The 24,226-nt window shown below is 34.4% G+C and overlaps 1 protein-coding gene, 1 long non-coding RNA gene and 1 other non-coding gene across 3 annotated transcripts in view; 1 reads left to right on the top strand and 2 right to left on the bottom strand.

The window, feature by feature from the left end:
* RAD51B (RAD51 paralog B) overlaps positions 1-24,226 on the bottom strand; it is an 832,520-nt gene that overhangs the window by 576,081 nt on the left and 232,213 nt on the right. The window lies entirely within an intron of this gene.
* Positions 15,001-15,104, top strand: LOC141523125 (U6 spliceosomal RNA). The gene has a single exon (XR_012478338.1). It is a non-coding gene; the product is annotated as a U6 spliceosomal RNA (small nuclear RNA).
* Positions 17,566-24,226, bottom strand: part of LOC141522548 (uncharacterized) — a 90,413-nt gene continuing 83,752 nt past the window's right edge. Inside the window, exon 3 of the long non-coding RNA XR_012478232.1 lies at positions 17,566-17,575. This is a non-coding gene — a long non-coding RNA (uncharacterized LOC141522548). The remainder of the gene's footprint in view (positions 17,576-24,226) is intronic.

Raw genomic sequence — 24,226 nt, forward strand, 5'->3', positions numbered from 1 at the left:
AGCTATCAATTTCTGTTCCTTTGTTGCTCTACTTACTCTCTTCCCTCTTCTCAAACTTAATAACAGGTTTTTGGTCTTTTTCCCCATTTTTTTAACATCACTGCAATTACTAGCTCATTTAAACCTAATGGACAACATAATGCTCTCTAATGTTCATGTGGTTCCCTTCTCCAACATTTGGAAATTAATTTTAGACAAAAGTTATGACTTCAGTCACAATCATTCTGAGCCCCCAGTTAGGAAAATTCCTAACATCTAAGCAGAGGTTGGGCTCTGTGCCTAAATTTACATTTCTATCTTTCTTTGGTCAATCCCTGGTCTCTTTGTGGTTGAAACAAAATTAAGTTTACTGGAAATGTTTGAGAAAAAAATAGCAAATTATATTATAGTGTCTGTGGATGGACAAGGCCTAGGAAGGGAAGCTGGACAGAGTCAATATTTTCTTGGAATTTCTCTCAGCCAGGATCTTCTGATCCAGAATACTTATGGATCCTCAATATGTCTCTTTTCTATCATAAATCAGCCCTAACTTTTGCTTCTCAGAAGTATGACAGATGGGTACCGTGGAAACTCTTTCTGGTTCTAAGACAGTTTTAAGCCTATTACTTAGGGCATAATCAAATTTCTCACAAATCACTATAAAGGACCCAGGGAGGCATATAGGCTCCGTTCACTTGTGATTACAATTAAGTGATTTAGTCAAAGAATATTTTTTTAACAAACAAAGGTAGTAATTACTTTTGAGTGGGATAATCAATGCAGTCCCATCCTTATACTCTCTCCCTCCTCCCAAAGCAGTTTTAATATATGCTGTCCTCAACTATGAGGGTATATGGTTCAGTCCATAGTACCAGTTCCTGTTCTTTAGTGAGTTAGAAAGGTTCTACATTATTATTTTTGAATGCTTACCCCAGTCAGTTTAGCTAAGTTAATAATCAGATCAAAAAATTAACACTTTCCTCTCTAGAAAACTTTCATTTCAGTGGATCCCCACCTTTACACTTCCCTTAAACATCTACCTCCTGACACTGGAGTTTTATTTCGTTTGTAACTAACCTCTTCCCCATCCTATCCTCACTCTTAAACTTATTCTTCCTTTCATCTTTTTATCCTTACTGAATTTAATATAGTTACATACTAAATTTTGAGTTTATTATTTTAATACTCTTGTTCTTTCAGGTAAATCATATTAGTATGATGTCCATTTGTACTCACCTCCTATTAATTCCCCTATATTCATATGTTCTTCATCCTATGGGTTACAGTTATGTAAAATGGTAAATTTCCTCCCCTTCATTTTCTGGTATGTTTTTTGATATATTTGCTAATCCTCATTTTTTTTCTCTTAACTTCATCAAAACAAAATAAAAGCACCTTCAACACAATACTTTTTATTTCACTCCCTGAGGGAACTTTTAGAGATTAAAGTTCAGAAAGAATGGGTTTCTTCTTCCATTCTTAGAATGCAAGCACTTCATTATTGTATAGCCCCTTCCAGATTCATGAATATATTTAGTTTCTAGATTTCTCTTTGACTCTGATGATTGCATTTCACAATTTCTTTTCAGTTCTGATAATTTGATTAGAAATACTTTTTTATTAATTTAAAGGTTTTTATTTTTGCAAGGCAATAGGGTTAAGCGACTTGTCCAAGGTCACACAGCTAGGTGATTGTTAAATGTCTAAGGTCAGATTTGAACACAGGCCCTCCTGACTCCAGGGCCGGTGCTCTATTCACTGTACCACCTAGCTGCCACTAAGATTCTTTTTTTCTTCATAAGATTATACTCAGTTCTACTATTTTTCTAATAGAAACAAGGAGGGATGGGAATTCAGGAAGCCTGGAAGGATTTGCATGAAATGATGCTGAGCGAGATGAGCAGAACCAGAAGAACATTGTACACCCTAACAGCAACATGGGGGTGATGATCAACCTCAATGGACTTGCTCAATCCATCAGTGCAACAATCAGGCACAATTTGGGCTATCTGCAATGGAGAATATCATCTGTATCCAGAGAAAGAATTGTGGAGTCTGAACAAAATCCAAAGACTATTATCTTTAATTAAAAAAAAATCTTTATCTTATTTTGCTATCTCTTATATTCTATATTTCTTCTGTAAGGATATGATTTCTCTCTCATCATGTTCAACTTAGATCAATGTATACCATGGAAACATTGTAAAGATTAACACACTGCCTTCTGTGGGAGGTGCGGGGAGGAAAGTAAGATCGGCAAAAATTGTAAAATTCAAAATAAATAAAATCTTTTTTTATTAAAAAGAAAAAAGAAGGGAAAAAAGATTGTACTCAGTTCTGCAATTTATTCTTAATGGTAAGACTTTATCTTTATCTTTTTGGAATATCAATTTCCAAGATTTTTTCTCCTTTATAAAGTTGTAGCAAAGTACTGTGATATTAACTGTAGCAGGGGACAGCCAGATGGCGAAGTGAATAGAGCACTGGACCTGAAGTCTGGAGAACCTGAGTTCAAATATGATCTCAAATATTTAATGATGACCTAGCTGTGTGACCTTGGTCATATCACCTAACCCCACTGCCTTGCAAAAATAAAAAAAAAAACACAGATATTAACTGTAGCTTCTTGTTACTAGAAGACTTTTTTCCTGGTCACATCACAGTTTAAATTGCTTTTCTTCTTTGATTTGGAACCTCCACAATTTACCTATAATATTATAATATATAGTTATAATATTATAACATTGGCTATAATTTGCACTTGGGTATTCCTTTTAGTAGGTGACCATATTATTTCTATTTTTCACTCTGGTCTGTGGCTCTAATAGATACAAAAATATTCATTTATGGTTTCTTAAAACACAATCTCTTCAATTTGGGGAAAGAAAAAACATGATTTTTCAGGTGCTCCAATGATGCTTAGATTATCTTTCCTAGAGTTGCTTTCTAGGTAATTTGCTCTTTATTAGTTGTTTTTGTTAGCTTTTCCAAGCCTCTCATTTGCTCTGCAGGTGATGTCTTTTATAAGGGATCTCCCCAACTAAAGTCTGAAATCCTTGAAAGCAAGGACTGCTTAGAGTGTTCTACTTTCTATTCTATTTTCCATCCCCAGGTTTGCTTTTGCATTAAGTCATTTATCCTGGTTAGTCTTTTGGGTGCCCTCTAGTTTACTAAAGTCCCGGGTAAAAATGCAGTGCCTGTAACTGGACCCAATACTCCAGATTCAAATAAAAAGAACAGATTATTCTTTTCCTCCTCAGTCCTGGCTATTATGCTTTTCACAATACAATCTAATATTGGGAGTGTGGGGGAGGAACAGAATGGGGATGGGACAGACAGGCAAAGCTTCCTTATCTGAGTTATATAGCACAATGTGAAAGATACTATTATTATCCCCAATTGACAAATGAGAAAACTGAGGCATGCAGAGGTTAAATGGCCTGCCCAGGGTCAACGAAGGCTTTCAACTTCTGTACAGTTTTAGTCTAAAAGAATACCTGGGTCATTGAGAGATTTCTTAGAAACTGTCCAAGAGTCAAGCAACCTGTTACATGTCAGAGGAAAGACTAGAACTCAAATCTTCCTGGCTCTGAGATTAGCTCTCTAGCTACTCTGGATTGCTACCTATAAACCATGTGAATTGGACTAACCCTTCTGTAGACACAAGTGATGTATTTCGTTTTTTTGAGGCTTGGTATGTACATGCCCATATGATTACTGCATCCTAATTGTGGTTCTCTAGTTCATTTAAAAAACTCAAACAAGACATTTCAGAATTGAATGAAATCTTTTGTGGCTTTCTTGTAACCCACTTACAAGAATGATGTGGGCTAATATTCATCCAAATGGTATGTGAAAAGAGACATGATGTCAATGGTGTCTAGAGATAACCCTGCATCCAGAGCCACTTGGTTTAGTGAAGTTCTATGGTTTAGTAGGGCTCTATGATGATGAAAAGCACTTAACTGAAGGACTGTTGGGAGAATACACTATGGAGTGAGGGGATTAGATGACTGTGTCTTAAGGCTATGAATTCTGTCTTGGTCATATTGTGTGACATTTGACAAGATCCAAACATTCTAACAATCTATTCTTATAAATACTGTTGGATACAATCTCATTTAGTGTTAAAACTTTTTATCAATAATAATAAATCCCTTTGAAATTCTCAAAGGATATACTAGAAGATCACAATTTTTTAGCTTTAAAAAACAGAACTGCAATTGGGGAGGAGGAATTGGGGAGATGGGGACTTGTGTCAGTATTTCTTACCTTTCCTTATATTTTCCTTCAAGGTTAATAGCAAAGTTTCCATTATCTATTATGTCATCTTCTGATTCTTTAAACCTTTAAAGTTCATACAGAAATAGAAATTCTACCCACCCGTCCCCCACCCCTTAGGCCAGATTTGGCATCCAAAACTAAAACTTCTGTGTGTTGTTGGCTGTAAAATTGCCAAGTAAAATTATCCCTGTATAAGTTTTTTTCATTTGGTATATGTTGTTACCTTGAGTTTTTGGGATTCGTGGCCAACATAAATAGTCAAGATTGGTGTCAGACTGAGCCAGGTTGCCTAAGTCCTAAATATCAAGGCTGGGTCATTTCAGAAATTACCATGTAGACAAGAATATGGGCCAGAAGCATGACAAGTACAAAGCTTTAAATTCTCTTTTCTAATATAAAATATAATGAATGTTCAAAACCTATTACCATGGGGAAATAAAGCAATGAGTTCAATATTTTAAAAAATATTTACTTTGCATTTTCATTTCAGGAGTTTGAACAATAATTCACAACCACTCAAGGATTTATTAGCATTAAATTTCTTAAATATGTAACAGATAAGTGGAAAATACTATTACATATTGCTTTATTTATTATACTAGTTGGGACCTGGACCCTCACTTCACTTTCAATGATGAATCATAGAAACTTGTAGAAATGAAAGATCCAAGATCTCCTCCCATCCCTCTTCAAATTTTTAACAACTTGCATACATCAGAGAAAAGAGAAATTATAAATTTACTAATGGCTTTGTAAAGAGTCACAGAATTCTTCCAAGGAAAAGAGTAATATCCACTTATTAAAGTAATAATACATTCGACTCTTAACTATTCAGAGGCTAACTTTCTAGCATCTTTGTATTGCCTACTATTTTCTGTCTCCTGCTAGACTTTTGGCTGTTTCTTGGTTCATCAGCATTTTGGCAGGAAAAGCAAACAGACCAGAAAGTCAAATCTATAGAGATTATGCTTTGATTTACTTTGTCTTAGTTAGTTCTGATAAAAGTTGGGGATGAGAAAAGTGAAGAAGTGATCACCTAAAAATAAGCTTGAGATTCCCTAGGGACCATGTAACTATTCATATAATTGATTTAATTTGCTTTACATTTCATTACTTTAGTCATTCTTCTCATTCTTACAAATCAGAAAAGGCAGAGTAGCACTCTCTACTTGTTCTATTCAAAAAAAATATTATGAAGACCTGAAAGGACTCAACATTTTTTAAATACCAACTTTTATATAGTGTACCTAAGTCAGGAATGAGTGAAATTATTGATCATCAAAACCTAAGGAAGTTAGGTCCTAGTACAAAGGAGTAATGCTCAGCCTCATACCACAGATGAGCAGTTTGAGCCAGAACATGAAGCTTGGTCATTGGATTTCCAGACAAACTGGCTCACAGATTTGTTTTTAGTTTGAAAACAATCTTAAAATAAGTTGGTTGCTAGATCAGGTACATTCATAATTATAACTATTTCTAATTCATTGAGGTTTTAAAATGTTCAATAGAAAATGAGCATATGATAAGGGTAAATGGTATTATAACATGACCTAAATATTCTCTCTAAAGGAGAGGGAGTCCAGGCCAGAGCCCATGAATATTTTCTTTTGCTTTATTTTTAATATATTTTTGTAATGATAGTTATTTGTTTGCTTGTATTAATTTTTGTAATTAATTAAATATGATTGGTTTCTTTTATATTCCTATACTTTTTTTAGTTTATACATTTAAAAAGTGATCAAATGTGATATCTGTAAAAAACCACTTAACACACTGGTATTTGAGGCCATAAGGCACTTAAGTAACAAGGGCACCTGTTCCCTTACCCTTCTCTTAAAAAAGTTACTATGAGAAAGAACCTAAGTTTTGTTCAACTGCCAAAAAAGTTCATGACCAAGGGAAAAAATGGTTAAAAAGCTTTACATTTAAGATATTTCTACTTGATAATGCTAACAACAACAACACCACCAAAAAAAAAACACTGATCTTCCTTCCCCTATCATTGGATTTTTCACAAATTTCATATATAAGAAGACTGTATTGGAAGAAAAATCAAGACATAAGACAGGAAGAAAGCCAGAGAGAACTTCATCAAAATTCTGGCTCCTTCTGACTCAAAACTCCCACAATTCATAAAGCTTGATATTCCAGTTTCGTCAAATAGCCATCAAATGAATTACCACCTTCTATCAGTTTTTCTTATTTGTTCAACAGTTGCCAACATTAAAAATCCTGAAAACTTTTATGCTTAATTAAAATCCTTTATATAAAAAGAGTTAGCAGATAGTCACAAATTTGAGCTAAGCAGAACAATTAACAATATTAGAGTCTGTACCCTCCCCATGACTCATGTTATTTGGTGGTGTTATCACTCCACCTCTCAGACAAATTTGAAAATATTCAGTCTTCTTAAGAATACTATTTCCACTTTCTGCTTTGAATCTTTTCACTTTTTTTTTAAAAGCAACCATCCACAAAAGGAAATAGAATGTCTATTCAAATACAAACCTTTATAACTTGCCTAGGAGGTTATCCTATTTTTGAATGAGGAAACGCTGTCATAAGGCAGAAACTATTTTAAAAACATGAAGTCAAGTGCATAGCAGAGCACAGAATAAGATCTAGAAATCAATCCTTTTATTTATAGATGAGAATGGATTTAATTCAGGAGACATTTGGGGATCTGTCTAGTTAAAGAAGGGAAAAACATTCTTTTTTATCATCAACCTCATAGAGTAGTTCTCAAAGTGACATCCTTTATCATTATCACTGAATAATGATGAGATTGAAAGATTTGTGGCTAGAGGGCTGGACCTCAAGTCAAAGACACAAAATCTAGCCTCATATACATATGCATATACGTGCTGTGTGACTTTGCAAAAATCATTCAATATCTGTCTGATTTAATTTCTTTGATCATAAAATGAGCATAGTAATAGCACCTACTTACAGGGTTGTTATGAGGATCAAATGAGGAAATAAGAGTAAAGTACTCAGCTAGTAGGGGCCGTGTAAATTCTTATTTTCTATCTTCTTCTCCCTTCCCATCTATAATGCTCCTGACAGATTCTCTGATCTGATAAATAATCTCATCTGATATCAGTGGTTGGGGCCTCAGTGGATAACACAATATCTGGTCCATAATAAATATTTTTATTTATTGCTATAAGAAACATAAGTAATATGTTATTTTAAAAAAGAAGCTATTCCTTCATGAACTTCTTAAAGCTTAGAGAATTAAAATGGAATAAAATAGTTCAAAAGAGAAACTAACTACATATACATTTTGACTCCAATTTTTAAAATTTTAAGTAGTTACTGGTTCTATCACATTCTGACACGGCTTACCTAGCTCCTGGAAAACTTATAACCTGCCTTGAGAACCAACAGAAAATGTCATCATATTATAAAATTGTAGTTGAAGGGACCTCAGATGTCATCTAGAACACTATTTCATTTTACAGTCAAGGAAACTGAGGCTGAAATAAGCTAAATGGCTTCACAAGGTTCCAAGTAGCAGAGTGAGAATTCAAACCCAGGTCCTCTGACTTTAATTCCAGAACTCTTTACACTATTTTAAACAAAAACATTCAAATAACCTTTGTAAGAATGACCCTTTTGGATTTCTAGCTAAGATAACTATAAGAACAAAGACAGACCACCTAGCTTCCACATACCTACTCCAGTAAAAACTTGAAATTTATTCCAAGGCCAAATAATGATCAAGAAATCCAATGGGAAACTACAGTAACTATCTCCCAGAAATGCACAAAAATTCAGCCAGAAATTTAGAAATTCACTGGCAATAAGAAAGAATGAAGCCAGGACCAAAGAAAATAACTCAGAGGCCCGAAAATGCTGAGATATGATGTAACCCTATAAGGCTGTATGTCAAAAGAAAGCAAAAGGGTAAAGACTCCCCAGAGAAAGCTTTAGGGTGGTCAGAAAGGTACAGGGAGAACTATGGAAATCCATGGAGTGGGAGTGACAGACAAGTCAGTCATGGCAGTAGCAAGACAAAGACAGTTTAGGTCCCCAGACTTTCCCTAGCAAGTCTGTTTCCAGAAAGGGTTGTAAAGACCTAGTATGCTCAACCTCAAAGACTCAAGGCAACAAGAAGACCTAAACCCTAAGAGGTAAAGGTTAGCACTCGAATTGCAGAAACCAAACTGAAACAAAGCAGGGACAACCACCTCACTCAAAAGTACAACAGAGCCTCACCCCAAATCAAGAACTAAAGTAGAAAAGACAAAGCAAAAAAAAAAAAAAGATGCAAGTATTAAAAAGAACAGATTAGACATATCTTCCCCCCAAATCCAGCACAGATAAAGTAGTTATATAATGAAAAAAATCTCAAAAGAAAAAAGAGTATTTTTCCTTACTGACTACACAAATTACCCAGATTAAATAAAGGAATAACTTTTTAATCCTTTTAATGGAATAAAAGTTCTGGAAGAAAAAATTAAAGAAAAACTATTAACAAGTAATAGGCTATGGATACTAAAAACAATAACTGAAAAACAAATGACTTCACAAGACAGCAATGTTAAAACAAAATCAAAAGATTGGGGGGTGAAAAAAAAAGAAAATATACAAATTAAATAGAATCTAATTGGCAAATGGTGAACGATTTCAGAGAAGTCTGAGTGTTATAAATTGATACCCAAATAAAGTGAGTAGAATCAGAAGACACTTAATAATTACCTAGCTGTGTGGCCTTGGGCAAGTCACTTAACTCCATGTGCCTTACAAAAAAAAAATCAATGTCTTCAGAAGATCTAGGATGAAGCACGTGATTAACTTCATGACAGAAATATGATGCAGTAAAGATATTTGAACATAAGTTTGCTTGACAATGATCACTTGTTACAAGGTTTACTTCCTTCTCTAACCTGCCCCTCCATCTTTACTTTCAGATTTTAAAGGCTGTTGTTAAGGCATGAAAGTGGACTAGCAAGGGTGGTGCCTCAAAAAGGAGGGCCAAAAGGACTTTTTTAATGTACTTGCAACTAAATTAGTCAGAAAGTTAAGTCTTTCATCAGGATATTACCAAGAATAACTGATGGAAAATGGAATAAATAATAAACAATGAAAAATAAAACGAGTAAGAAAAGTACAGCGTATTATGTGACATTTTTAGAACAAATGTAGTGGAGCTATCAAAAATCAAATAATCAAAATACATAACTTAGAAAGAATTTCAAAGGATGCTCTACTACTAAATATACTCAATGATTATGTGGAGACAATACATGACCTTAAAAAGAAGTAGAACTTTAGACTTGTATATTTAAATTAAATGTTTTCCTAGTACTTATTCAATTATCTCTTTTGTTTTCTCTTTTTTCCAAGGAGTTTTAGCTAGTGGTTTATTGTCTTTTATATTGTTTCAAAGAAGGAAAACTGAAAATAATGTTGTTTATCTTAGAAGAAAAGTAAATTTTGAAATGTATTCACATTTCCAAAGTCAGCAACGTGTTACTAAAAAATCAAAGCTAAGGATTGACCAAAAAGAACATTTCTGACAGATCAGTGACCCAAAAATATATATGTGTGAAGAATTTAAATTTAAACAAAGAATACTGAAAGTAACAAGAAGAGAAACTAAAATTATTATTCATCTTTCATTTTATTTTAATTTAAAAGAACAGCTGCTTGATTTCAGAAAGCAATATATAAAACAACTATAATAATGTAAACAAGGGGGGGGGGGAAGAAGACAAAACTGAATGCTATGAAACTATAATGAACAAATTTGGCCCCAGAGAAGGGATGAAGACATGCATGTTCTTTTAATGGAGTGGTGGAGAATTATGGCAGTAGAATATTGCATAAACTATTCAATTTGTATACTTTTCTCTTTTTTGCAGATGTTTCTTTAGATTTCTAAAGCATGTTTAAACTCTTGTAGATCATGCCAATAAAGATACTTTATATCTTTTGCAATAATAATTGTTTTGAAATTTTAATGGTTGTTCTCTTGAAGGAATGAGTAATTATCAAAATTTTCCTGACTCAGCATTAGATTCAGCAAAAACAGCAAATGTGAACTACAACTAAACCAAACTAACATTTCCCATTTGCAACTATACATCATTCTTCTTATAGGATTTTTTTAACATTATGATAAGTTGTAAAACACTCTCCTGAACTACTAAACCAGAATCCTTGATTCGTCCATAGATGACAATCCTTTTTGACGTGTGTTCTGTGTTCATATCAGGGTACAGACAAAAAATTGTTATGTTATCACAAATGAATAATTTGTGATCCAAATTAAAAATTTCCTGACTCTCTAATTCTGTATGTTTTGCTTTTTTCCCTTCAAACACTTTTTAGGGTATGCTTACTTTCATAAATTTCTGATATGAACTTGAAATTATGTCTTGGACGGCAAAGAGTTTAGTTAATGATGAATGCCTTCTGCATCACTCATAAGATGCTTCGAGATGATTTAGATACAAAAGGTCTTTGCCCAGAAAGGGAGTTTTCTCATATGCATAGAAACTCTGACCTGAAATGAAGAAGGGGCCTTTACTGAACAGAAGCCATCAAAAGAAGCAAGTACATTCAGAAAAGAAAAAAAAAGGCAAAGAGAAGCTGTAGCAGGGATGGCAATTTGATATGCCCAAACAGATTGGGATATATGGCTTTGTTCCATCAAAAGGCTGTTTGAACCCAATGTTTTATTTTTATAGTGGGGTATTGAGTTCTGAGGTCTCTGATACACCCCAGGGAGCCAGCAAAAGCTGGCCACAGCATGGTGCCAGCCCCCTGCTGGGCCACTAATGAAGATGGAGAGCTATGAATGCACCCAAATAAAACACAGGAAAAGGCAAAAAAATTCTCCGACTTAGGTCTACTCCTTTTATTCCAGAGAAGCAACCTTTTCTGTACTTTAGGGGGCTAATGAGTGTGAAGGAGAGGTGGGAACAAATCTCACAGTGTGCTACCAGGAATGACAACATATCTAGCTCTTTGTGTTGGACGGATGGGTTCAGTTTTCAGCTTACTTCCCAGCTAAGACCAAAAACAACAGAACAAAGAGACAGTAGCAGGGAGACACTTGTGTTGTCCTAGTCAATACCTGGGAGAGGCCACTGCTGAGAAGATGGGAGGATACAATCTTGCCAAACAAACCTCTGGAGCACACAGAATGGGGAAAAAAAGGTGGTCTTATTCAAAAAGTTACTATGGTTGGTAGGGGGGAGATGCGAAGCAGGGCAGGGACAACATTGTGAAACTACAAAGCATTTTTTCAGTGCTGTTATTTTGAAAATATCTTAGAAGTACAAGGATCCAGATGCCCCTGTCCCCTTTCTGAACCCTACAAGTCTGAAAAATAAAAAACAAAACCTAAAAATGTATTTGCCATCACTTAATTAGCAGGCACCAAGGTTTTAATTGCAGTCCTTTCTAGCTTCATCTATTCCAAAAGACGTTCAAAGGAAAAAAAATAAATTACTGTAGGTACATGCAGGCACACACACACACACACACACACACACACACACACACACACAGAGAGAGAGAGTCTAAGATATTTTCAGACAACCTATAGACACTGATGCTTTCACATGAAGAAAATATGTAGAGGAGGAAGAAGGAAGGAAGGAAGAAAGGTTTAAGTGGGGAAGATAACTTTAGAGAGACACTTACACTGTCAGAAAGAAACCACCCTTCAACTATATTTGCTGCCAAGCCCAAAGACAGGGATTCAGTAAGAAGGGGATTTATTTTCAGGAACAGTGGTACTCAACTATTTGACCTCTCTTTACATGGTGACTAATGAAAAACATTCTCAGTTGACTCAGGATTACAGATGGAAACCTCGGGACTTGGACAATAAATATTTTTTTAAAAACTTGATCCCTAAAAAGAAATACTTTCATTTTAATTTAGAATTTAAAAAATAAAATTAGTATTTGATAATAGTTCCCAATAGTTACCATAATAGTTCCCAATCTGGGACCCAGATCTCTGGGGAAGATCAAGGTTTTGCTACAAGAGCTCCCCAAACTCGGATGAGTATAAATTATTATTTTTTCACTATTCATCTAACGTTAACAAACTATGCAACATGAGTCACTACAATATATAAACATGTCTGCTGTAGCCTGAATAATGTCTTTCCTATGTATATTGTTATTTTTTAAATATTTGCAATTACTATTGTGAAAAATAAAATATTAATTTATTTAAAACCATTACTATAGGTATAGTTGCCCAAAGGGCAACAAAAATTAGCATATGCTTTGATCCGACAATACCACTACTGGGTCTATACCCTGAAGAGATGATGGAAAAGGGTAAAAACATCACTTGTACAAAAATATTCATAGCAGCCCTGTTTGTGGTGGCAAAGAACTGGAAATCAAGTAAATGTCCTTCACCTGAGGAATGGCTTAGCAAACTGTGGTAAATGTATGTCATGGAACACTATTGTTCTATTAGAAACCAGGAGGGATGGGAAATCAGGGAAGCCTGGGGGGGGGGGGTTTGCATGAACTGATGCTGAGTGAGATGAGCAGAACCAGAAAAACACTGTATACCCTAACAGCAACATGGGGGTGATAATCAACCTTGATAGACTAGCTCATTCCATCGGTGCAACAATCAGGGACAATTTGGGGCTACTGCAATGGAGAATACCATCTGTATCCAGAGAAAGAACTATGGAGTTTGAACAAAGACCAAGGACTATTCATTTTAATTTAGGGGAAAAAATTGATATCTTATTGTTTGATCTTGCTATCTCTTATACTTTCTGTGTCTTTCTTAAGGATGTGATTTCTCTGTCATCACATTCAATTTGGATCAATGTATACCATGGAAACAATGTAAAGACTAGCAAATTGTCTTCTGTGGGGGGTTGGAGGAGGGAAGTAAGATTAGGGGGAAAATTGTAAAACTCAAAATAAATAAAATCTTTAAAATGAAAAAAAAAGAATACTACCACATGAAGATAGACGTCTGGGGTAGAATGGAGGACATGACTTGCACCAGGTAGATCTCTGAGTTGTGTGACAAAGTAACCAATTAGGACAGCATGAACTCCTTTCAATAGAGTTTTATGGCTCAGAGGGTAAATCCCTCAGGGGATGGTCTCTGATCTGAAAGCCAACAGTTCTAAGTTATATGGCAAGGTCCACTGGACCAGACAATGAAATGGCAAATAGGTAGTTGGAAGAAAGCTGGTCAGGTGAGAATGTTGATCATGGCTGGGGCCAGCAAGCTGGAGTGTGTAAGAGGAAATGTCCATATAAAGTATTCTCTACAGAAATGAATGGCAGTTAGGTGGCAAAGTGGATAGAGTGCCAGGTCTGAAGTTAGAAAACTCATCTTTCTGAGTTCAAAAAGTTGGTCTCGGACACTTGCTCTCTTTGTGACTCTGGCCAAGGGCCTTAACCGTTTTTGTCTCTGTTGCTATAAAATGAACTGGAGAAGGGAATGGCAAACCATTCCAATATCTTTGCCAAGAAAAGCTCAAACAAAGACTTGGACACAACTGACCACATGGAGGATAGAAGGATATGTCTCATGAAAGTACAAGGTCAGAAGCAACTAAATAACTGAACAACATTGCTTTATTTACTATCCCTACAATTTAACTCCAAGAGCGGTAATCATGGGATACCATTCACCAATATGTATGTTCTCCATTTAGAATGCAAGGTCCTTCAGGTTAGGGTTTACTATACTCTAGTATTTGTATTTTTTTTTCTTTTTTCTTTTAGTTTTTGCAAGGCAATGGCGTTAAGTGGCTTGCCCAAGGCCACACCGCTAGGTAATTATTAAGTGTCTGAGGCCGGATTTGAACTCAGGTACTCCTTACTCCAAAGCCAGTATTTTATCCACTGCACCACCTAGCTGCCCCTAGTATTTGTATTTTCAAAGATCATAGGATAACATGTGGTATATAGTAAGGTTTGAAATTTTTTTTAATTCATTATGGAGACAGTCATGTTTAGCTTCTAGTTACTGTTATGTGATTAATGTCATTTTTCTAATAACTGAACTATCCTTGTATTCCTGGTACAAATTCAACTTTGTCACATTAACTTTTTAAAATATATATTAATGTAGTTTTCTGACTAAAATTTTATTTTAAAATTTGAGTTAATATTCATTACTACTTTTGTTCTCTATTTTTCTTTCTTAGAATAAATGGTTTTAACATAGCTATTAATTCTTTGAAAGAATTGATCTGAAAAATCTATTTTTTTTCTCTTCGGATTTCTTTTTATAACTTGTTCAATTTTGTTGAAGTGGACAGAGTAATGGACAGGTCACTTAACATCTATGGGCCTTAGTTTCCTCACTTGTAAGATGAAGGGATCAGACTAGTTGGCTACTCAGATATGTTCTACTTTAGATCTAGGACCCTATAACTTCATTTTCAATGCTTTTATAATATGTCAGATGAACCACTTAAACCAAAACTCCATAGCAAAAGGCTGTGACACTAGGTAACCACAGTATATTTTATTGCAAAGTTTTTATTCTATCCTAAAATGGTATTCATTGAAATGGGAGATCTAATGAATGGTTCTCTTGCCCCCTTTTTAAAGATTCTAGCTTTATTTTAAAAATATTATTACTTTATAATGTGGTATTTGGAAATAGCATAGATAATAGTAAATTAAACAGAATTATCTTTGAACTATGAATTTTAAATTATAGCTTAGATTCCCAAAGAAAAGATATTTTTCTTTCTATTTTGAACTTAATCTTCTCATGCTCACTTTGGCAGCACGTATACTAAAATTGTAACAATACAGAGATTAGCATGGCCCCTGTACAAGGATGAGACATAAATTTGTGAAGTGAACTTAACTTTCTCCTACCCAAATGAACAGTCTGATAAATAGATCCCACAGGAGATCTATATATAAAAACATGAATCTCTAATAATGCTTAATTTTTTAAAAGGCATAAAATAAATTCAACATGTTATTTTCAAAACTGACCTAGTGATCTGTGCTTTCTTTTGAAATTCCTTTTGCATTTCTTTGCAAACTTTTTATTTTAATTTATTTTATTTTCTCTTTTTAAGATTTTATTTATTTTGAGTTTTACATTTTCCCCTAATCTTACTCGCCCCCCCCCCCCCCCCCCCCCCGCCAAGAAGGCAATTTACCAGTCTTTACATTGTTTCCATGTGATGAGAGAGGAATCATCTACTTAAGAAAGAAACAAAAAGTATAAGAAATAACAAGATCAGACAATAAGATATCAGGTTTTTTCCTAAATTAAAGTTAATAGTCCTTGGTCTTTGTTCAAACTCCACCATTCTTTCTCTAGATACAGAGGTATTCTCCATTGCAGACAGCCCCAAATTGTCTCTGATTGTTGCACGGATGGAATGAGCAAGTCCATCAAGTTGATCATCACCCCCATGTTGCTGTAAGGGTATACAGTGTTTTTCTGGTTCTGCTCATCTCACCCAGCATCAGTTCATGCAAATCCCCCCAGGCTTCCCTGAATTCCCATCCCTCCTGGTTTCTAATAGAACAATAGTGTTCCATGACATACATATACCACAGTTTGCTAAGCCATTCCTCAGGTGAAGGACATTTACTTGATTTCCAGTTCTTTGCCACCACAAACAGGGCTGCTATGAATATTTTTGTACAAGTGATGTTTTTACCCTTTTCCATCATCTCTTCAGGGTATAGACCCAGTAGTGGTATTGTTGGATCAAAGGGCATGCACATTTTTGTTGCCCTTTGGGCATAGTTACAGACTGCTCTCTAGAAAGGCTGGATGAGTTCACAGCTCCACCAACAACCCACAACCCTTCCAACAATGATCATTATCCTTTCTGGTCATATTGGCCAGTCTGAGAGGTGTGAAGTGGTACCTCGGAGAAGCTTTAATTTGCATTTCTCTAAAAAGTAATGATTTAGAGCAATTTTTCATATGACTGTGGATTGCTTTGATCTCCTCATCTGTAAATTGACTTTGCAAATCTTTTGACCATTTGTCATTTGGAGAATGGAATTTTTAAAAAAATTTGACTCAGTTCTCTGTATATTTTAGAGATGAATCCTTTGTCAGAAACATTAAAGATTGTTTCCCAGTTTACTACATTTCTTTTGATCTTGGTTACAGTGGTTTTGTCTATGCAAACGGTTTTTAATTTAATGCAATCAAAATCATCTACAAATGTTTCATATTAATGGCTTTCCTCTCTTTACTTTCATTTCTTTTTCCCTCATTATCTATCCCCCCCAATTAAAAAAAGGGAAAAAACCCTATATAACCAGTAAGCTTCATTAAGGAAATCACATTCATATAGCTATCATGTCTAAAAAGGTTTGCCTCCTTCTACATCATGAGTCTATAATTTCTATGTCAGAAGAGAGATATCATAACCCTTTATCATAGATCCTCAAGAGAAGTGATTGGTCCTTGTTGTTAAATTTTTCTAAGTAGTTTTTCATTACAAATATCACTGAAGGAGTGGCTAGGTGGCACAGTGGATAGAGCACTGGCCTTGGAGTCAGGAGTACCTGAGTTCAAATCCGGCCTCAGACACTTAATAGTTACCTAGCTGTGTGGCCCTGGGCAAGCCACTTAACCCCATTGCCTCAAAAAATCTAAAAAAAAAATGTCACTGAAATGTCTTATCATTTTACTCTTTACCAATTCCTACTTCCCAGGATGCTATTAAAATTACCTCTCCTTTCTCAGCACTTCATTACATTCATATTGCTGTTCCTCTTGTTCAGCACTCCCTTAGTTTCCAATAATTTAAATTTTCATTTTAATCTCCATTCAGGATATGGAAGTTTATTTCTCTTTCAACCCTTCTTAGTATTATTCTTCTATACCTTCCTTATTCCATCTTCTTTTCTTACAGATGTCCTTTACCTTCATGTTTTTGCATTTCCAATCAGCTTTTCTTTCTTTTATTCCTTTTTGGCAAGATTTGCCACCATGGATTCAAGGTTTTCTATTATGTCAATTATTTTTATTGTTCAGGTCATAAATTCTGCTTTCAATTCTTATTTCCCAGAAACAGCATGTTGAGCTTCTGTGTTCTCCTTAAAATTCACAAGATCCTCTCATCAGGTACTGAATAATAGTCTTTTGTTTTACTGTATTCATGGATGCTTAAAATCTTTTCACTACCCTTGGAGGTCAGTTTTTCTTCTGCCTCTAATGTCTTCCCTATTGGTTTTTCTATTTATGCTCAAGGTCTTTGAGTTTTCTTACTCTTAATGTTACTGACAATTTCTGTCTGTCTTACTTTGATTCCCTCTTCTTTAATGGCAATTCCCTCAACCTTTCAGCATCTTCATCGAATCTGTATATTGCAAAACAACAGAGCAAAAGCATTACAACAGGAAATCACTCTTTGATTTATCTCTGTTAATACAACAGAAACAGCAGGGTGTTACAGAAGACCTTTATCTCTTAAAATACAAGAGACAATCATGGTCTTTAATCAGTTAGTTCTTAAATGATTAACTTTTAGTAAAGGCAACTGGGAATCATGACCTTAGTTAATGCTGTTTCGATTCAATCTATAACACTTGCTACCTAATAACTTTCAGTCTCTGTCTCATAGGATCATAAATTTAGAACTGAAATGTATCTATGATATCACTGAATCCATCACATTTCACAAATGAGAAAACTAAGATGCAGAAAAGTTAAGTGACTTGTCCCTGGTTATGACCTTTTATATGACATATCTAAACAGCTAAAAAGTGCCTGAAGTAGAATTTGAAACTAAGTTTTCAAGACTCCTTATCAGGGCCTCTCACGATAACATAATACTTTTGAAAGTTATTATTATCTTTAGTGATCCATTGGTGATTCAGTTCTGAGATTTCCTTAAAATTAAATATGGATGAAAGGTAGTCCTAATGAAATGCCATAAAATTAGATTAGAGTTTAGCATAAAGCTGTTAATAAGAAAAGCTCCCGTGAAATATTTGTTGATTAGGATATAATAGCTATAGTAGGTCTGGGGTTCATAGAACTCTAAATCACATACTACTTACTCTATAAACCTTCAATATATTTTCATTAATAAACAATGTTTCTAGGCTGCTATACCTTTTTCCATTCCTTATTGAAAGATGCTATCCATTTCTATGAATGGATTTTGAAACTAAATATTGGTAAAGATTCTTTCTTTTTTTGTAATTAGTATTAGCCACAGTGAACATAACACATCTTTCTTCAAATAAAGAAACTCAATCATTAGCTCATGCCATTGAAGAACATATATGTCAATACCTACACACACACACATATATATACATGTATACAGATACAAATATTATATATATACACTCACTAATCTATAATATATCTTTTGGTGTGAATAACAATCTTTAAAGACTTAAATTCTAATTGTAATATTTAATTTTCAATTCACTAGGGAAAAATTTTTTTGTTCTTAGTTGACTGGAGAAATGATTGGAAAAAAGAACAAGAGGAAATTCTTCATTTGAGATCAGAAATATGGCTAGAAAAGATACAATTAAGACTTCTAGAGGAAGACAGAGCATGAATCTTTACATGAGAAATGAGAAACAAGTGCGACAATCTATATTTTGCAAATGGAGAAAAAGAACACAAAACAGGAAAACTGAGCAATAGAAAAGCAAAAAAAAAATTTCTAATATCTAACAAGACCTCGGAAGAGATTCTAAAACTAAGTCTCCTACAGTGATGTTTTTCTTCTACCAAGTTCCCAAGTATTACTCCCACTTATGCTTCAGCAAGCATATCAACTTTTCTTATCACTACCATCAAAACAATATTGAATAATCATTTTCATGCAAATAGAATTGAGCAAGTAATTTTTTAAAAAACTAAGAAAAACCAACAGTCAAAATAAAATCCAAATGTTACAGCTCTGAACATAAGACATCATTCCAATGCCTTGAAATCAATTCAACAAGCATTGATCTTATCCAAAGATCTAGTCCAACCTTCTCATTTTAAATGCAAATCAACATTAGCAAGGACATTTTTCCAACCACAAAAGTATGAAGAAATTTATTTTAAAACAAAAGATTTTTGCCACTTGCATTTTTACTACATTTTACCTCCTTTAGTATCAAGATAGAGAAGTATGTGGTACTAGTTTTTTTTTAAAGCACCAAAAGACTGATTTCAACATGGGGTTGAGCAAATTTGGCTAACTCTAATAGTAACTTATGTTATTTATTTTATATTCAATATACCAACAGAAGTATATTACAATTTAAAGTTAACTTAAAATTAGAAACCACTTTATTCCTTTCTGTTATCTAAATGTATCAGGCTTTATGCTAATAATTTAATATTTAATATGGCCAAGAGGTTTTTTACTTTCTTTTTTTTTTTTTAGGTTTTTTGCAAGGCAAATGGGGTTAAGTGGCTTGCCCAAGGCCATACAGCTAGGTAATTATTAAATGTCTGAGACCCGATTTGAACCCAAGTACTCCTGACTCCAAGGCCGGTGCCTTATCCACTACTCCACCTAGCTGCCCGGTTTTTTACTTTCTTAAGGAAAAAATGGATAAATACAAATATCCCATCAGTGGAAAGCAAGCTTTAAGAGACATTGAAGGGATATGCTAAACTTTTAGCCCTGGATAGAGTAATATTTACAAGAATAAATTACAAAAGTTTTGTTAAAGATAATATAATAAGTATTTTGATTGGACACAGTTCTGAAGTACTCACTAACTAAAATTAATCAGGCAAGAAGTACACAAACCACCCAATATTTGAATAATGGAAACAGCAACTTAATTAAAATAAATACTAGTTAGGAAAGAAATAGACAAGCTCTAATTTTTTAAACAGATCTGGAATATCTGTAGTAACCTTACACAAATTAGGGTAGGCATACACAGATTTCAAAACGATAAATTTGGTTTCAGAAGAAAGTGTAGTGTAGTAATCTTTTTGCAGCATGAAAGTATTCAGGAAGCCATTCAAACAGTCCTGTGTTTTTTAAAAATAAGCCAAACTAGTAGATACAGGGTTTTGTTAAAAAATGATAGTGTTGTATGAAAACAAAATATTTTCCCCTATCACAGATAAAATAAAAGCCTTCAAGAAAATATACAGACTTGTAAGACTACACTTCACCCAACCTACAACCCCTTTAAAGAACTATTAACATATCTAAACCAAGAAGTATACTTATATACATGGATGAACAATAATAGATCAAATTACTTTCCCTTTAGAATCCATGGCATATAAACTTTTCCAGCACAACAGGAAGAGAAAGACATGAATGTCAATGTAAACCTGAAACTTTATTTTTCAAGTTTCCAAGCTGAAATCAAGGGGAGGGAATAATAGAAGGAGAGAGAGAGAGACTGAGAGACAGAGATAGAAAGATCAAGAGGCAGAGACAAAGGGGGCGTAATAAAACCGACTTAGCAATTTGACACTTAATTAAAATTTAAAATCCATTTTCAATGAGAAACAGCATGAAATACTTAACAATGTACCAATCTTGGCTAAGGAACTTGAAATGCTTATATACATATATAGATATATATATAGATATATATAGATATATATATGCACTATGTTAAAATAAATGTTAATTTTTTTAAAAGATTTTATTTATTTTAAGTTTTATGATTGTTCCCCTAAACTTACTTCCCTCCCCCCACCCCAAAGAAGGCAATTTGTCAGTCTTTACGTACAAGAAATATTCAAAGATTATAAAAGTTACAAAACAGTTGCTCATTGGCTCCTGAAAGTTCCATAAGCAGATGAAATCCTAAGACCAAACTGAAATATATGTGAGGGCAGGAGCTGAGGAAGAGACTGTGAGACAGGCATAGAACTCATTGTGGACATCTGTACATATACACACACACAAACATGTATACATATATACATATATACACATTTCCATCCTCAACTAAATCACAATCTCTTCTTTCCAAATCTTGCCTTCATACTTGGATTCTGTAATATGTTCAATAATTTTTCTTCAACTACCCTAACCTCTCAATTCATCAACTTACCTAAATCCCATTGCCTGCTACTCCACTCCAAAAAAAACTAAAGAGATGGTCATACCTTTCCAATATCAAGAGCATACTCTTGATCTTGCCATCTCCCACAAGTATTCCACTTCCATATTCTTGAATTCTTTAGCACTTGGCTAGCCAATTCAATTCTAAACTACCCTCTTTTCTTAAAGATCTGTTGCTTTTGCTCTTATTTCTAAGTTACTGAACAAAGCTAGAGAAAATTTTTGTATTGTAAACTTTGTGTATTGCATAATCTCAATTACGTTCTCATAGAAGCAAAGTATTTTTTTTACATCTCACTGATCAGTTATCTTAATTACCACACTAGCTTTTTCAAACTATTCCATTTCTTCCTAAATGTCCCACAGTTTACTTTCACCCCATTCTCTCAACTTCTAATCATAACATATTTCACTGAAAATAATTAGGCCATTTGCTGAAAATTCCTCTTTCTTTTCTCCTTATCTCACATCACTAAGATGGTTTCTTCTATTCTCTCCTCATCCCTGTCCCATTTGAAAACATGGCCCTTTTTCTGGCCTAAGACAAAGGTCTCAAACATATGATCCACAGTCCACATTGTAGCCCATAACTCTCTTAAAGCTTACCCCAAGCAGATTAAACTGTAATTGGGGGGGGGGGGTGGCTAGGTGGCGCAGTGGATAAAGCACCAGCCCTGGAGTCAGGAGTACCTGGGTTCAAATCCGGTCTCAAACACTTAATAATTACCTAGTTGTGTGGCCTTGGGCAAGCCACTTAATCCCATTTGCCTTGAAAAAACCTAAAAAAACTGTAATTGGGAATATTTAATAAAATAAATAAAAATACATATGAAAATGGTTCTAAGTCAATATGCAACCTACAGTGTAGTGGCCCTATTCCAATTTGAATTTAATACCAGTGTCTGCAGAGGATTCTCAGTTCTACTTGTCCAGCCTTAATCTCTCTCCAGACCTCCAATCTTGCATCTATATCTTGAACCTCTTGAACTTGATATCCAACAGACATATTAAATTCACCATCTTTAAAACTGAAATCCACTCTTGTTAACTTCACTATTACTGTCAATGATACCAATATCCTCCCAGTCTCAGAGGCTTACAACTTATATGTCATCTTCAACTCCTAATTTATCTTCCCTCTGACATCCAATAAATTTCATCATGTCTACCATAGTAATATCTCTCACATTTTCCCTTTTCTTTCCTCAGACACTGCTACAACACTGAAGGAAGCCCTCAACACCTCATACCACCTCACTCCTAAATACTTGCAACAGCTCTCTGGTTGTTCTCCTTGTCTCAAGTCTCATACCATTTCAGTCCATCCTTCAGTTCACCATTCAAATTGATTTTTCCTAAAGCACAGATCTGACCATTTTACCCTTATTCAATAAATTTTAGGATTTGCTATCACTTCCAGGATCAAATCTAAAGTCTTTGGTTTGGCATTCAAAATTTTTCATAATCTTCCCCTTTCTCAACAATTCCATCTTCTTATACCTGACTCACACTCCTCTATTCTGGACCAATATCAAGTGCCTTGATGTTTCTTGAATAAGCTAATCTGAAAACTTAAAACTGTACTAAGTCTTTGAGACTCCCAAAGAGAGATTCTTCTACAATCAAAATATACCCAGTTCCCTCAGTCAATTCTCACATGACATGGAATTGAGCCCCATTACTACTTTATCCTGGTGAGCCTCCCAAAATGCTCTCTAGCATATCAATCAGTAAACTCAAGAAAACTAAATATTTCCGCATATAGATCATTGGGACAGGTGCTGGAGGAAATACAAGGATTAGCCAAAGATATGGTTCCTGCCCACAATCTACTGAAGGATAAGACACATGGGTATATGTATGTCATGGAACACTATAGTTCTATTAGAAACCAGGAGGGATGGGAATTCAGGGAAGCCTGGAGGGATTTGCATGAATTGATGTTGTGTGAGATGAGCAGAACCAGAAAAACATTGCACACCCTAACAGCAACCTTGATGGATTCGCTCATTCCATCAGTGCAACAATCAGGACAATTTGGGGCTCTCTGCAATGGAGAATACCATTTATATCCAGATAAAGAACCATGAAGTTTGAACAAAGTCCAAGGACTATTTCCTTTAATTTAGAAACAAAAAACTGATATCTTATTGTCTGATCTTGTTAACTCTTATACTTAATGTTTCTTCCTTAAAGATATGATTTCTCTCTCATCACACTCAATTTGGACCAATGTATAACATGGAAACAATGAAAAGACTGGCAAACTGACTTCTGTGGGGGGTGGGGGGAGTAAGTAAGATTAGGGGAAAATTGTAAAACTCAAAATAAGTAAAATCTTTAATGAAAAAAATAAATAAGCAAAAAAAGGATAAGACACATGGATGGGGACAATAATGCACAGTAATATGAGATAAGTGAATTAGTGAAATACACAAAATGTGTTTTTCTGAGCTAAAAAAAAGAAATTGTTGCTCTTGAGTTGGACTCTAAAGGATGATGAGAAATTCAGCTACTGAAAGGATGAAGAACATTCAAAGCACAGAAATATGGAAAAAGGCAAGTTGAAGTAAGGCATAGAAACATGGACACCAGAAAGAAGCCCAATTTATCAGAAGTATAAAAGCAGATTAATGTTAAGATAAGACTGAAAAGATAATATGACACTAAATTTTAAAAGGGTTTGAAAGGGTATAGGTTAGCAGGCTCAAATCCGGGCTCTCCCATTTAGTATTTTCACTACATGATCTCTTGAGGTCCACCAAGTTCTAAATCTCACATTATTATAATCTTAACTTTAAAGGTTGATAGGAAGACACTTTTTTTAAGCAATGGAAGATATGACCACAACACAGAAATTAAGGAATCAGAGAATTCTGAAACAACACACTGCTTAGAATTGATATAGATCATTTTCATTCCGGGTGTTTAAATATCTTCCATAATATT

The sequence above is a fragment of the Macrotis lagotis genome, chromosome 4 (genome assembly GCF_037893015.1).
Source record: "Macrotis lagotis isolate mMagLag1 chromosome 4, bilby.v1.9.chrom.fasta, whole genome shotgun sequence".
NCBI classification, from domain to species: domain Eukaryota; kingdom Metazoa; phylum Chordata; class Mammalia; order Peramelemorphia; family Peramelidae; genus Macrotis; species Macrotis lagotis.